We start from the raw sequence: 13,326 nt of genomic DNA, 5'->3' as shown, positions 1-13,326 counted from the left end.
GAACATGGTGGAGGAAGAGCTGAGAGCACACAAATGTGGAAATAGGGGCCATGCTTTCAGTAGGATGATGAGTCCTTTAGCGGAAGTTACCCGGAATTCTCATGCTCTTTGCCACGGAGAACACACATTGCTTTTCCCCTCCAACCAGAGGGATCAGGATGGCTGGTCCCCGTGCTTTCTTGTTTTCTGCCCTTTAATTTATTGGTGTCAAACTTCCCCGGATCCAGGAACACGAACTGCTCTTGAACTGAATTGGACGCCTCTTCCAGGTGAGTGGTGGGTGATGCACACCCTTTCCTGTCAGATTTAGGGAAGGTAGAGTTTGGAGGGCATCGACCTGCGGAAGATTTCCAGGGGGCAAGTTGAAATCTTACTCACAGACCCCCTAAGTTGACCCTGGGTCAGCATGGCACAGTTTTGGTTGTTGTTTTGTTGGTGTTCTGCAAACGATAAAAGTAAAAACTGGGGCTTGTTCATAATGTAGCTGGCAGTAGCAGGTGGATAATAGCGGTAACAATGGGTTGCATGAGATGACTACATCGGTTCCTCGATAAACCCACTTCCTTACAGGCGAGAGAAAGAATTCCTTGGCCACACGGTTCACAGCCAGGACGGAGGAGGGCAAGCTTCAAAGCCAGAGCCTCTTAGCGCACCTATTTCAGATCTTTTCTTGGGAGACAGGAATCCTGTCCAAAGACGGCTGGAGGTTAGTGGCTTCTGGACTCATTTCTCTTTGAAAATGTCAGTGTCATTCACGGGGAAAGAAGCTTTGGTCCCACACAATTATTTTGTGTTGAGGAGAGAGGGCGGGTGTCTGGGGAAACTGGGCCGCCGAGAAAGGAAGGAACTCATGATACTCACCATGAGGTGAAATGCCTTCAGCCCAGCAGTGTGGTCTGCAAACCGTGCTGTGACGTTTTGCTGGGGGTGTTCTGGCTCTGGTTGTGGGTGCCTAGAGGAATGGAGGGCAGAAAAGCGTCCATAACAGCTAGCGATTACAGTCTGTCTTTCAAATGGAATGTTCCCGGCGACGGAGAGAATGCAAAGGAGATTTGCAACCAGGACAAGGTCCATCCGATGCGTTAGCTGAGTGTATGTATGTATGTCCAGATCTGCAGAGCTGGGCGAACTCCTGGCATTTTTTTAATCTTGGCGAAACGTTTGAATTCCTAGGGGCTCAGGTCCTAGTCTCTTCGTATTTATTCTGCAGTTGTTGTCGTTGTTGTTTTCCTAACAACTGGCAAAAGGCTGCGGGACACCGCGCCTGCTCTTGATGTTTCGAGTATCTGCATTAAGCTCTGCTGCCTTATGGCTGGTAAGCTGTCGATTGGCTGTGAGCTGGGACTGGTCTTTGGAACGATTCGCGGCTGTGCCTGTCACCCTTCGGCAGGGGCAAGGCCGGTCTTCTCTGTGTGGTTCCAACGTTATTATACGTCCTGCCGAAGCGAGCACCCCTTTAACACTTTAAATGGTTGGAAAAAGGAAAAGGGAGGAGGTTATTTCGTGACGCGTGAGGTTTACGTGAAACCCAGCTTTCGGTGTCCACCCACAACGTTTTGGGCGAACGCCGCCGCTTCCTTGCTTTGCACAGCGTCTCTGGCCGCTTTGGGGCTGCCCCAGAGAGTTGTCGAGACGGAAGGGGTGTGTGGCACCTTGTCCCTTCTGGCTGCGCTGGTAGAGGAGGACGCCGGCGGGCAGCAAAAGGGAGCGCCTTGCCGAAACCCGGGATTGAACCAGGGACCTTTAGATCTTCAGTCTAACGCTCTCCCAACTGAGCTATTTCGGCCGCCCGGGCGAAGGGGGAGGGGGGCAGCGCTCCTGGCATTTCTGTTTCAAGAAGTGGGGTTCAACGGCGGCTGGCTAGGCTTCGGCTTCCCCACCTGCGGCGGTCCCGCGCGGAGTAGCCGTACCCCTGCCGGCCGGAAAGGCTTGGACTGTGTCCTCGGCGCTTGCTGCTCGCATCCAGTTCCTGACCGTGGCGGAGGGCAAGTGGAGGACAGAGATGGAAGAGACGTGCCAGGGATTCGTTGGAAAACCTGGCCTGCTCCTCGGCATCCTGCCTCGTGAGCCAGACACGACTCAGAAACGGCCTAAAGGCACTCTTCGGGGGCGTCTCTTGTTGTAGTCTTCGTTCTCTCGTCTCTCACACTCTCCCGAAGGGCTGAGAGATGGGCTCCAATCACGCGGCACCTTTGCGGAAAGAATCTCCTGTGCACGAACACCGCCAGGCTGAACTCTCACCACCGTGTCCTCAACGGACAGGAGAGCAACTGCCGCAAACATGCGAAAATTTGAAAAGGCGTCACTCGTCACAAACGACGTTCCTCGCGCGAAACATCCTTTAAACGTTCTCCGAATCCAGGAACAACGCGGTGGCGGTGGCTGCCGACGCCGGTTTGGTGAAAGATGAGACGAGGGCGTGGTGAGAGTGATTTCCTGCTCTCAGAAGTCCTGGTAGTTGATTTTTGTGGCGTATCGATCGGCCTTGGCCAGGAGAGGAGTGATTGCGCAGAGTGACTAGAATGGATGGGTTTAAAAAAAAAAAAAGAAAAGAAAAGAAAAGAAAAGAAGAAAAGAAAAAAAAAGAAGAAAAGAAAGAAAGAAAGAAAGACAAAGTTGGACGCATACTACTTTCGCGGCAGTCAGCAGGGACTGTGAGCTCCCGCCTCGCACTGTCTCTCCAGAGTTGAGAGCAAGGAAGGGCGGAGCAAGTGGACGTGGCGGTTGGAGGTGCCGGGGATTGAACCCGGGGCCTCGTGCATGCTAAACACACGCTCTACCACTGAGCTACACCCCCGCGGCTGCCGAAACCTCAGAGGCAGGAAAAGGGAAAGCAAACAAACAACCAAACACACAAACAAAAAATGGTATGGCAACTCCTCACGTGTTGGTTCGAAGCTCCGTTGTGTACAACCCGGTTACTTGCGAAACTCCTATTCCCTTTCACCGAGGACATGAGGAGAAAGGCAACCGAATGCCGGCCTAAAATTTAGGCGCCCTTCCTAGGATCTAGTCCCGCTTGTCAGCCTACCCCAGTGTCAGGCCTACAGACAACTTGAATGGAGGAAGGCAAAGAAGAGCCCTTTCCTAGTTCTGCCTGTTAAAAAAAGCCTAGACTCAAAGACACCCAAGGGGCAAGGAGGAGAGCTGGTCCCCCATCTCAGCAGCTTAATACACATCCCCCCGGATGGAACCAAAGCTCCGGGCAAAACTGGTCACTAGAAGCACTAGGGCAGGAAAAGTACAAGATGCCCTAGACAGTCTTTCGAGTGCTCAAAAGAGGATGGCGTGCCCCAAAGAGCACAGTGTCTTCGAGTCCACTCTTGCAAACACTGAGCATTGACTTGAAGAGTAAACCGCCAAGGATTACAACCTCCTGGGTGAAAGAAGAATAGGACACCAGATAAGTGATGGCAATACGGGGTCTAAGTGAAGAGATGGGCGGCATCAAAAGGTCCCCGAATTACATCCTGAGAATGGTAAGAGAGGCCGTGTTGTCCCCCACAGACCTTGGGGACTTGGAGACTTCAGTTTGAGTTAAGAGGCCAGTGGCCAAAAGAGGTATCTCAGACACTTGTTGACTTATCCTTGGGAAAACTCCCACGTATTTTAACTAGACTGAGACTCCATGAGTTCACCGTGAGTTCATTCATGGAAAAAGCTAAGCCATTGTGACCCTCGGTGTTGTCTAAAGGATTAGTGGGCTACGGAGCTCCCTTGTAGCACATCCCGGGTTAAGGATCCCGGGTTGTCTTTGCATCCCGCTGGGCGTGCTGCTGTGGTGTGGGCTTGATCCCTGGCTGGGAAAAGAAAGTTTCTAACTACCTGTACCTCTACCGAAGGGGGAAAAAAAAAAAAAAAAAAAAGAAAAGGTAGACTGGTGCCTCAGGTACAAAACGACTGTGTCCTAAATATTTGGATGTGTTGTCCTGAATCTCTGTTCTCCGATGCTTCCACAGATGCTTAGGACTCCAGCTCCATATCGCTTGTGCATGCAGCCTTTTCAAGAGGGGATGCTCTCCCAAGCGATACTCGGAGGGTCCGTTCGGGACAAGTAGAAGGAGGAAGACTGTTTCCCTGACTCTTGCTATTTCTTTCATTTTGGAGTGCAGCCAGGACAGGACAGGGCAGTGAGTCTGTGTGGTGTATGAGCACGTCCTGCCTTCTCGGCTCAAACTGCAAAGCATCAGTGAACATCCACGCCTCAGTCTTTTAGGAGAAGGCAAGGACACAAGAAAGTGGCTTGTTTTTGACTGGGGCGACCTCTCCTATACCTGTCATCATGGCCAGCCTCAAGGGCCTGTGACCAGTGCATTTCAGGGGGCCTTGGGTCCAGCAAATCATGCAGCCAGTCTGTCCTACACTCACTGCTGGAGGATCCGGTGTTCTTCAAACCAGAGGAGGCAATTTTGTCCCCAAGGGACAAGACCTATCCAGACTTTCTAGCCTCTTAGTGTCAACCTTTCCCTCAAGCCAGAGGGGAGAAAAGAGCCTTGACCTGATCCATGATATCTAGGGTGAAATGCATGAAAACAAGATGGGAGGATGGTCAAGCGTATTTCAAGCTAAATGAAGGTGACTTACTTTCCAGCTCTCAGAGGTCTGTCTGATTTTAGCCCAGTGGTTGGTTTTTGTTTTTGTGTAGCCTAAGGCATGGCCAAGGCATAGTAGAATAGAATAGAGTTGGAGGACAGGAAGGCCTGTGCTTTCTCCTCCGGAGTAGGGAAGGGACCCTCTTCCTGGGCTCTCCAGAGGGAGAGGAGGGCCGCCTCTAGGCTGGAGGTGCCGGGGATTGAACCCGGGGCCTCGTGCATGCAAAGCACGCGCTCTACCACTGAGCTACACCCCCCCACGGCCAGCCAACACCTTCCCTCTTTACGGAAGACAATTGAATGGCACTATCGCCCGGCCTTGCTTTTGAGAACCTGCAACTGCTGGCATGAAGATATTTGACGCACAATGCCATTCTTTCTGAAGCTCCCTTACTGCCTTCTCTTTCACGGCGACACGAGGACAAAGGCAACTTCAAGCTAGGCAGAAAGGTACTGCGCCTACAGTCTATTCCCCCTGGTCAACCTACCCGCAAAGACCCGGCGGCACAAAACTCGAATAGAGGAAGGCAGAGAAGAGCCCTTTCCTAGCCCTGTCTCTTGGAAGAGTCTAGAATCCACAACATTAAAAGAGCAATGAGGAGATCTGACCCTACAGCCTAACCTCTCGCTGCAGATTTCCACGAGAAGGCACCACAGCTGCTGGAGGAATTTGCTGTCGGCAGAAAGGGCTGGGACAGGAAAAGGACAAGACAAGCTAGATTATCGTTCTATGCCGGGACGTGAGAAGGAGCTCAAAGACAGTAGTACCCTCAAGAGTACCTAGGCGTCACATCTTGGAAACACTAAGCATTAAAGTGATTAATACATGAAAGGATGGCTAAAATAAGAATCGTTGCGTTCATACTGATAAAAAAGAAGAGAAAGAAAGAGAAAGACACATGGGAAAGAAAGAAGAGAATGCTTATCCTGCAAAAGCATACCAATTATTAAATGCAGAGGGAAAGATTACCATCATTTTCTCCTATCCTATAATGATTGATTCAGGCAAAATTCATCAATCAGTGCCAAAGCCATGGGTGAAATTTTGATAAGCAAAGATGTCTTGAGTTTCCAGATGTATCCTCACATAGTTCTTATGAACATGGTAGCTTGACCATGTAGAAACTCAGCACAGAAGATCTTACCCCAAATGGTCAGAGTAACGTCATCATGATGGGCACGCTGACATCCTGTGGCTCTGAGGACAAGCTGAGAAGGACACAGCAACCCTCCTGTTGCATTCTGAGCAAAGTGCATCATCATCTGAAGCCAATCAGGCGGGAATGGCAGTCCAATCAAAACTGAACCCGAGTTATACCAGCCGACTTGTCACCTAGTCCTTACGAGATGCCAATGAATGAAAATGTCATGAGAGACAAGAAAGAGTTGAGAAATGGTCCCAGATTAAAGGAGACCAAGGAAACAATAACGTAAAGGAAACGGGTCACCCTGGCGTGGTCCTGGATCAGGGAGTTTGGGGTTTATAGGACATGATCAGGACAATTAGCAAATGTTGAATATGGGTGGTCTATTAGAAAATAGTTTTGAACCAGCGTTGAAGTCCCCACACTTGACAATTTTACTGTGCTGACATAGGGAGTGTCCTTAAAGGATACAATGGAGAATGTTGGGAGAAGGGATATATTTGCCAAACTGTCAAACGGTTTAGGGAACAAAAAAATTATATGAGGAGAGATAGAGAGAGGGAGAGAGAGAGAGAACCAGTAAAAATGGCAAAATATTGCAGTAGATGAACCAGGTAGTCTTTGCAACTGTTATTTTATGTTTGACATTATCTCCAAGACCAGGTTTTAAGAATTCCTCCTTTTTACCACCGCCTTCCTTGTTGAGCCAAATGCTGCCGGAGGACATGAAAGGCAGCGCATGGTGATTCAGACCCGAGTGCTGTGCGTGACCCCTCTGGGATTTCAGACCTCCACGAGGAGATGGGAATGCGTTTGTAACATCTGACGACCCTCCATGTGGAGGAGGGACGACAAAGAACACTCAGAGCTGGCATAGGAGTTTGGTGGGTGCCATCTGTTTGCCTCTCCCCTCAGGGGAACAGGCAGCAAGAAGGTCCCTTTCCCTTCCCTGAGTGAAGCAGCCTGAAAGGCTTTGTCCCAAGTAAGACTGGGCCTGTTTCTTCTCATCCTGTCAAGACCTGGGGAGTCCCTCAGTGCTCTTTCTTTCAAAGAGAAGCCAAACTGAGCACATCGGGGAGCCTGTGTGCAGTTGCGTTTTTGGTTTTGGTGACTAGCCAGTGGTGTTGGTGCCTCCAAGGAGGGCGGCAGGAAGCCCCGTGGTCTCTACCCCATTGTCGCTGTGAGGAGAACCTTTTGCTTGAGAAATGGGATCTGCTGGCCGTTTTCAGCTGCTGTACCTAAGATTTGGCTGGTTGTGTCTGTTTGTTAGCACACTGGGCTTATAAGGGAAAAAAAGATATGGGAAATATAGGTTAGGTAGGAATGTAAATGTTTTGAATAGCAGAGATTTTCCTGACAAAACGGCTTTGATCCTGGAGAGTTTGTTGGAAAAGTGAACTTTCAGTTTGATGGTTCAGGTCTCTTTTCAGATCCTGGGAGTGTTTTTTGTTTGTCTGTTTCCCTTACTTGATGATGAGCCAAACCTCGTACAAGCCAGGTTTGTTCTGGAGAATCTTGTCCCTGCACTTACCTTTCTCACACGGAGCTCTTGGCTCAACGGGACTATGACAGCTGGAAACCGGAGTAACATCTGGTTGACTTGCGATGGTTCATTTATTCCGTTTTACTGCAGAGAAGGCAACCGTTGACTTAGGGAAGGTTCCTTACCACTTTAAAGAGGAAACTAGTATTGCCTTTAAGATGACAAATACGGAGGCGTTCCCTGGAGCCGCAGCAGGTTTCCGGATCCGGGATGGTCTCTGCTGTGGTGTGGGTTTGCTGCCTGGCCCGGGAACTTCTGCATGTTGTGCTTGGGATGGGGGAGGGGGGGGATTACAAATCTAGTGTGATGTCGATAGTCACTAGGGAGGAAAAGACATGGCCTGTAAACTAGAACATGCCAGGGAGGTTTTTGTTCTACAAATATTTGATACGGCAGAAAGCTGACCCGTTTGTTCCTAGACAAGGCGATTGACTGGATTACCATGTGAGTGAGGAAGTGGCAGCCTGAGAGGATCCCCACCTTTCTCTCTGAGGGTGGCAGGGATGCTTCTAGTGCCTGCCAAAGACACTGGGGACTTGCAGACTTAAGTCTGAACTGAGAGACCAGTGCCCAAACAGATAAGTCAGACCCGTGGTGAATGTAAGTTCTAAACCTCTCCTGCATTGTGGCCAGAGTGAGACTCCATAAGTTAGTTCATTGTGAATTCATTCATAGAAGAGTCTGGAGCCATTTAGTGACCATCAGTGTGGCCTAAAAGACTTGTGACGCGGAAGACACGAGAAAGCATAAAACCCTAAAACAGGGCCATTATAGCTCTTTCTCTTGACTTATGCCAGGGCTCCATTCTCTGAAGATTCAGGAAGCCCTGGGAATGGCAACTGATTTCCCGGCACACCCTAGGAACTGAGTGCCAGCCTCTCTGCCTTCTAGAACATGGTGGAGGAAGAGCTGAGAGCACACAAATGTGGAAATAGGGGCCATGCTTTCAGTAGGATGATGAGTCCTTTAGCGGAAGTTACCCGGAATTCTCATGCTCTTTGCCACGGAGAACACACATTGCTTTTCCCCTCCAACCAGAGGGATCAGGATGGCTGGTCCCCGTGCTTTCTTGTTTTCTGCCCTTTAATTTATTGGTGTCAAACTTCCCCGGATCCAGGAACACGAACTGCTCTTGAACTGAATTGGACGCCTCTTCCAGGTGAGTGGTGGGTGATGCACACCCTTTCCTGTCAGATTTAGGGAAGGTAGAGTTTGGAGGGCATCGACCTGCGGAAGATTTCCAGGGGGCAAGTTGAAATCTTACTCACAGACCCCCTAAGTTGACCCTGGGTCAGCATGGCACAGTTTTGGTTGTTGTTTTGTTGGTGTTCTGCAAACGATAAAAGTAAAAACTGGGGCTTGTTCATAATGTAGCTGGCAGTAGCAGGTGGATAATAGCGGTAACAATGGGTTGCATGAGATGACTACATCGGTTCCTCGATAAACCCACTTCCTTACAGGCGAGAGAAAGAATTCCTTGGCCACACGGTTCACAGCCAGGACGGAGGAGGGCAAGCTTCAAAGCCAGAGCCTCTTAGCGCACCTATTTCAGATCTTTTCTTGGGAGACAGGAATCCTGTCCAAAGACGGCTGGAGGTTAGTGGCTTCTGGACTCATTTCTCTTTGAAAATGTCAGTGTCATTCACGGGGAAAGAAGCTTTGGTCCCACACAATTATTTTGTGTTGAGGAGAGAGGGCGGGTGTCTGGGGAAACTGGGCCGCCGAGAAAGGAAGGAACTCATGATACTCACCATGAGGTGAAATGCCTTCAGCCCAGCAGTGTGGTCTGCAAACCGTGCTGTGACGTTTTGCTGGGGGTGTTCTGGCTCTGGTTGTGGGTGCCTAGAGGAATGGAGGGCAGAAAAGCGTCCATAACAGCTAGCGATTACAGTCTGTCTTTCAAATGGAATGTTCCCGGCGACGGAGAGAATGCAAAGGAGATTTGCAACCAGGACAAGGTCCATCCGATGCGTTAGCTGAGTGTATGTATGTATGTCCAGATCTGCAGAGCTGGGCGAACTCCTGGCATTTTTTTAATCTTGGCGAAACGTTTGAATTCCTAGGGGCTCAGGTCCTAGTCTCTTCGTATTTATTCTGCAGTTGTTGTCGTTGTTGTTTTCCTAACAACTGGCAAAAGGCTGCGGGACACCGCGCCTGCTCTTGATGTTTCGAGTATCTGCATTAAGCTCTGCTGCCTTATGGCTGGTAAGCTGTCGATTGGCTGTGAGCTGGGACTGGTCTTTGGAACGATTCGCGGCTGTGCCTGTCACCCTTCGGCAGGGGCAAGGCCGGTCTTCTCTGTGTGGTTCCAACGTTATTATACGTCCTGCCGAAGCGAGCACCCCTTTAACACTTTAAATGGTTGGAAAAAGGAAAAGGGAGGAGGTTATTTCGTGACGCGTGAGGTTTACGTGAAACCCAGCTTTCGGTGTCCACCCACAACGTTTTGGGCGAACGCCGCCGCTTCCTTGCTTTGCACAGCGTCTCTGGCCGCTTTGGGGCTGCCCCAGAGAGTTGTCGAGACGGAAGGGGTGTGTGGCACCTTGTCCCTTCTGGCTGCGCTGGTAGAGGAGGACGCCGGCGGGCAGCAAAAGGGAGCGCCTTGCCGAAACCCGGGATTGAACCAGGGACCTTTAGATCTTCAGTCTAACGCTCTCCCAACTGAGCTATTTCGGCCGCCCGGGCGAAGGGGGAGGGGGGCAGCGCTCCTGGCATTTCTGTTTCAAGAAGTGGGGTTCAACGGCGGCTGGCTAGGCTTCGGCTTCCCCACCTGCGGCGGTCCCGCGCGGAGTAGCCGTACCCCTGCCGGCCGGAAAGGCTTGGACTGTGTCCTCGGCGCTTGCTGCTCGCATCCAGTTCCTGACCGTGGCGGAGGGCAAGTGGAGGACAGAGATGGAAGAGACGTGCCAGGGATTCGTTGGAAAACCTGGCCTGCTCCTCGGCATCCTGCCTCGTGAGCCAGACACGACTCAGAAACGGCCTAAAGGCACTCTTCGGGGGCGTCTCTTGTTGTAGTCTTCGTTCTCTCGTCTCTCACACTCTCCCGAAGGGCTGAGAGATGGGCTCCAATCACGCGGCACCTTTGCGGAAAGAATCTCCTGTGCACGAACACCGCCAGGCTGAACTCTCACCACCGTGTCCTCAACGGACAGGAGAGCAACTGCCGCAAACATGCGAAAATTTGAAAAGGCGTCACTCGTCACAAACGACGTTCCTCGCGCGAAACATCCTTTAAACGTTCTCCGAATCCAGGAACAACGCGGTGGCGGTGGCTGCCGACGCCGGTTTGGTGAAAGATGAGACGAGGGCGTGGTGAGAGTGATTTCCTGCTCTCAGAAGTCCTGGTAGTTGATTTTTGTGGCGTATCGATCGGCCTTGGCCAGGAGAGGAGTGATTGCGCAGAGTGACTAGAATGGATGGGTTTAAAAAAAAAAAAAGAAAAGAAAAGAAAAGAAAAGAAGAAAAGAAAAAAAAAGAAGAAAAGAAAGAAAGAAAGAAAGACAAAGTTGGACGCATACTACTTTCGCGGCAGTCAGCAGGGACTGTGAGCTCCCGCCTCGCACTGTCTCTCCAGAGTTGAGAGCAAGGAAGGGCGGAGCAAGTGGACGTGGCGGTTGGAGGTGCCGGGGATTGAACCCGGGGCCTCGTGCATGCTAAACACACGCTCTACCACTGAGCTACACCCCCGCGGCTGCCGAAACCTCAGAGGCAGGAAAAGGGAAAGCAAACAAACAACCAAACACACAAACAAAAAATGGTATGGCAACTCCTCACGTGTTGGTTCGAAGCTCCGTTGTGTACAACCCGGTTACTTGCGAAACTCCTATTCCCTTTCGCCGAGGACATGAGGAGAAAGGCAACCGAATGCCGGCCTAAAATTTAGGCGCCCTTCCTAGGATCTAGTCCCGCTTGTCAGCCTACCCCAGTGTCAGGCCTACAGACAACTTGAATGGAGGAAGGCAAAGAAGAGCCCTTTCCTAGTTCTGCCTGTTAAAAAAAGCCTAGACTCAAAGACACCCAAGGGGCAAGGAGGAGAGCTGGTCCCCCATCTCAGCAGCTTAATACACATCCCCCCGGATGGAACCAAAGCTCCGGGCAAAACTGGTCACTAGAAGCACTAGGGCAGGAAAAGTACAAGATGCCCTAGACAGTCTTTCGAGTGCTCAAAAGAGGATGGCGTGCCCCAAAGAGCACAGTGTCTTCGAGTCCACTCTTGCAAACACTGAGCATTGACTTGAAGAGTAAACCGCCAAGGATTACAACCTCCTGGGTGAAAGAAGAATAGGACACCAGATAAGTGATGGCAATACGGGGTCTAAGTGAAGAGATGGGCGGCATCAAAAGGTCCCCGAATTACATCCTGAGAATGGTAAGAGAGGCCGTGTTGTCCCCCACAGACCTTGGGGACTTGGAGACTTCAGTTTGAGTTAAGAGGCCAGTGGCCAAAAGAGGTATCTCAGACACTTGTTGACTTATCCTTGGGAAAACTCCCACGTATTTTAACTAGACTGAGACTCCATGAGTTCACCGTGAGTTCATTCATGGAAAAAGCTAAGCCATTGTGACCCTCGGTGTTGTCTAAAGGATTAGTGGGCTACGGAGCTCCCTTGTAGCACATCCCGGGTTAAGGATCCCGGGTTGTCTTTGCATCCCGCTGGGCGTGCTGCTGTGGTGTGGGCTTGATCCCTGGCTGGGAAAAGAAAGTTTCTAACTACCTGTACCTCTACCGAAGGGGGAAAAAAAAAAAAAAAAAAAAGAAAAGGTAGACTGGTGCCTCAGGTACAAAACGACTGTGTCCTAAATATTTGGATGTGTTGTCCTGAATCTCTGTTCTCCGATGCTTCCACAGATGCTTAGGACTCCAGCTCCATATCGCTTGTGCATGCAGCCTTTTCAAGAGGGGATGCTCTCCCAAGCGATACTCGGAGGGTCCGTTCGGGACAAGTAGAAGGAGGAAGACTGTTTCCCTGACTCTTGCTATTTCTTTCATTTTGGAGTGCAGCCAGGACAGGACAGGGCAGTGAGTCTGTGTGGTGTATGAGCACGTCCTGCCTTCTCGGCTCAAACTGCAAAGCATCAGTGAACATCCACGCCTCAGTCTTTTAGGAGAAGGCAAGGACACAAGAAAGTGGCTTGTTTTTGACTGGGGCGACCTCTCCTATACCTGTCATCATGGCCAGCCTCAAGGGCCTGTGACCAGTGCATTTCAGGGGGCCTTGGGTCCAGCAAATCATGCAGCCAGTCTGTCCTACACTCACTGCTGGAGGATCCGGTGTTCTTCAAACCAGAGGAGGCAATTTTGTCCCCAAGGGACAAGACCTATCCAGACTTTCTAGCCTCTTAGTGTCAACCTTTCCCTCAAGCCAGAGGGGAGAAAAGAGCCTTGACCTGATCCATGATATCTAGGGTGAAATGCATGAAAACAAGATGGGAGGATGGTCAAGCGTATTTCAAGCTAAATGAAGGTGACTTACTTTCCAGCTCTCAGAGGTCTGTCTGATTTTAGCCCAGTGGTTGGTTTTTGTTTTTGTGTAGCCTAAGGCATGGCCAAGGCATAGTAGAATAGAATAGAGTTGGAGGACAGGAAGGCCTGTGCTTTCTCCTCCGGAGTAGGGAAGGGACCCTCTTCCTGGGCTCTCCAGAGGGAGAGGAGGGCCGCCTCTAGGCTGGAGGTGCCGGGGATTGAACCCGGGGCCTCGTGCATGCAAAGCACGCGCTCTACCACTGAGCTACACCCCCCCACGGCCAGCCAACACCTTCCCTCTTTACGGAAGACAATTGAATGGCACTATCGCCCGGCCTTGCTTTTGAGAACCTGCAACTGCTGGCATGAAGATATTTGACGCACAATGCCATTCTTTCTGAAGCTCCCTTACTGCCTTCTCTTTCACGGCGACACGAGGACAAAGGCAACTTCAAGCTAGGCAGAAAGGTACTGCGCCTACAGTCTATTCCCCCTGGTCAACCTACCCGCAAAGACCCGGCGGCACAAAACTCGAATAGAGGAAGGCAGAGAAGAGCCCTTTCCTAGCCCTGTCTCTTGGAA

At 50.8% G+C, this 13,326-nt stretch overlaps 8 non-coding genes across 8 annotated transcripts; all 8 read right to left on the bottom strand.

The window, feature by feature from the left end:
* Positions 1–1,345: 1,345 nt before the first annotated feature.
* LOC146401308 (U6 spliceosomal RNA) lies at positions 1,346–1,452 on the bottom strand. The gene has a single exon (XR_014811537.1). It is a non-coding gene; the product is annotated as a U6 spliceosomal RNA (small nuclear RNA).
* Positions 1,453–1,713: 261 nt separating this feature from the next.
* Positions 1,714–1,786, bottom strand: TRNAF-GAA (transfer RNA phenylalanine (anticodon GAA)). The gene has a single exon. It is a non-coding gene; the product is annotated as a tRNA-Phe (tRNA).
* A 939-nt stretch (positions 1,787–2,725) lies between these two features.
* On the bottom strand, positions 2,726–2,797 carry TRNAA-AGC (transfer RNA alanine (anticodon AGC)). The gene has a single exon. It is a non-coding gene; the product is annotated as a tRNA-Ala (tRNA).
* Positions 2,798–4,777: 1,980 nt separating this feature from the next.
* Positions 4,778–4,849, bottom strand: TRNAA-UGC (transfer RNA alanine (anticodon UGC)). Its single transcript has one exon. It is a non-coding gene; the product is annotated as a tRNA-Ala (tRNA).
* Positions 4,850–9,515: 4,666 nt separating this feature from the next.
* On the bottom strand, positions 9,516–9,622 carry LOC146401304 (U6 spliceosomal RNA). The gene has a single exon (XR_014811536.1). It is a non-coding gene; the product is annotated as a U6 spliceosomal RNA (small nuclear RNA).
* A 261-nt stretch (positions 9,623–9,883) lies between these two features.
* On the bottom strand, positions 9,884–9,956 carry TRNAF-GAA (transfer RNA phenylalanine (anticodon GAA)). The gene has a single exon. It is a non-coding gene; the product is annotated as a tRNA-Phe (tRNA).
* Positions 9,957–10,895: 939 nt separating this feature from the next.
* On the bottom strand, positions 10,896–10,967 carry TRNAA-AGC (transfer RNA alanine (anticodon AGC)). Its single transcript has one exon. It is a non-coding gene; the product is annotated as a tRNA-Ala (tRNA).
* Positions 10,968–12,947: 1,980 nt separating this feature from the next.
* Positions 12,948–13,019, bottom strand: TRNAA-UGC (transfer RNA alanine (anticodon UGC)). Its single transcript has one exon. It is a non-coding gene; the product is annotated as a tRNA-Ala (tRNA).
* Between the last annotated feature and the right edge of the window lie 307 nt (positions 13,020–13,326).

The sequence above is a fragment of the Sus scrofa genome, chromosome 7, assembly GCF_054392235.1.
Source record: "Sus scrofa isolate SSC_HxYL_T2T_F1_AM1 chromosome 7, Sscrofa_HxYL_maternal_Yorkshire_Landrace_v2.0, whole genome shotgun sequence".
Lineage (NCBI taxonomy): Eukaryota > Metazoa > Chordata > Mammalia > Artiodactyla > Suidae > Sus > Sus scrofa.
This window is presented reverse-complemented; position numbering and strand designations above follow the sequence as displayed.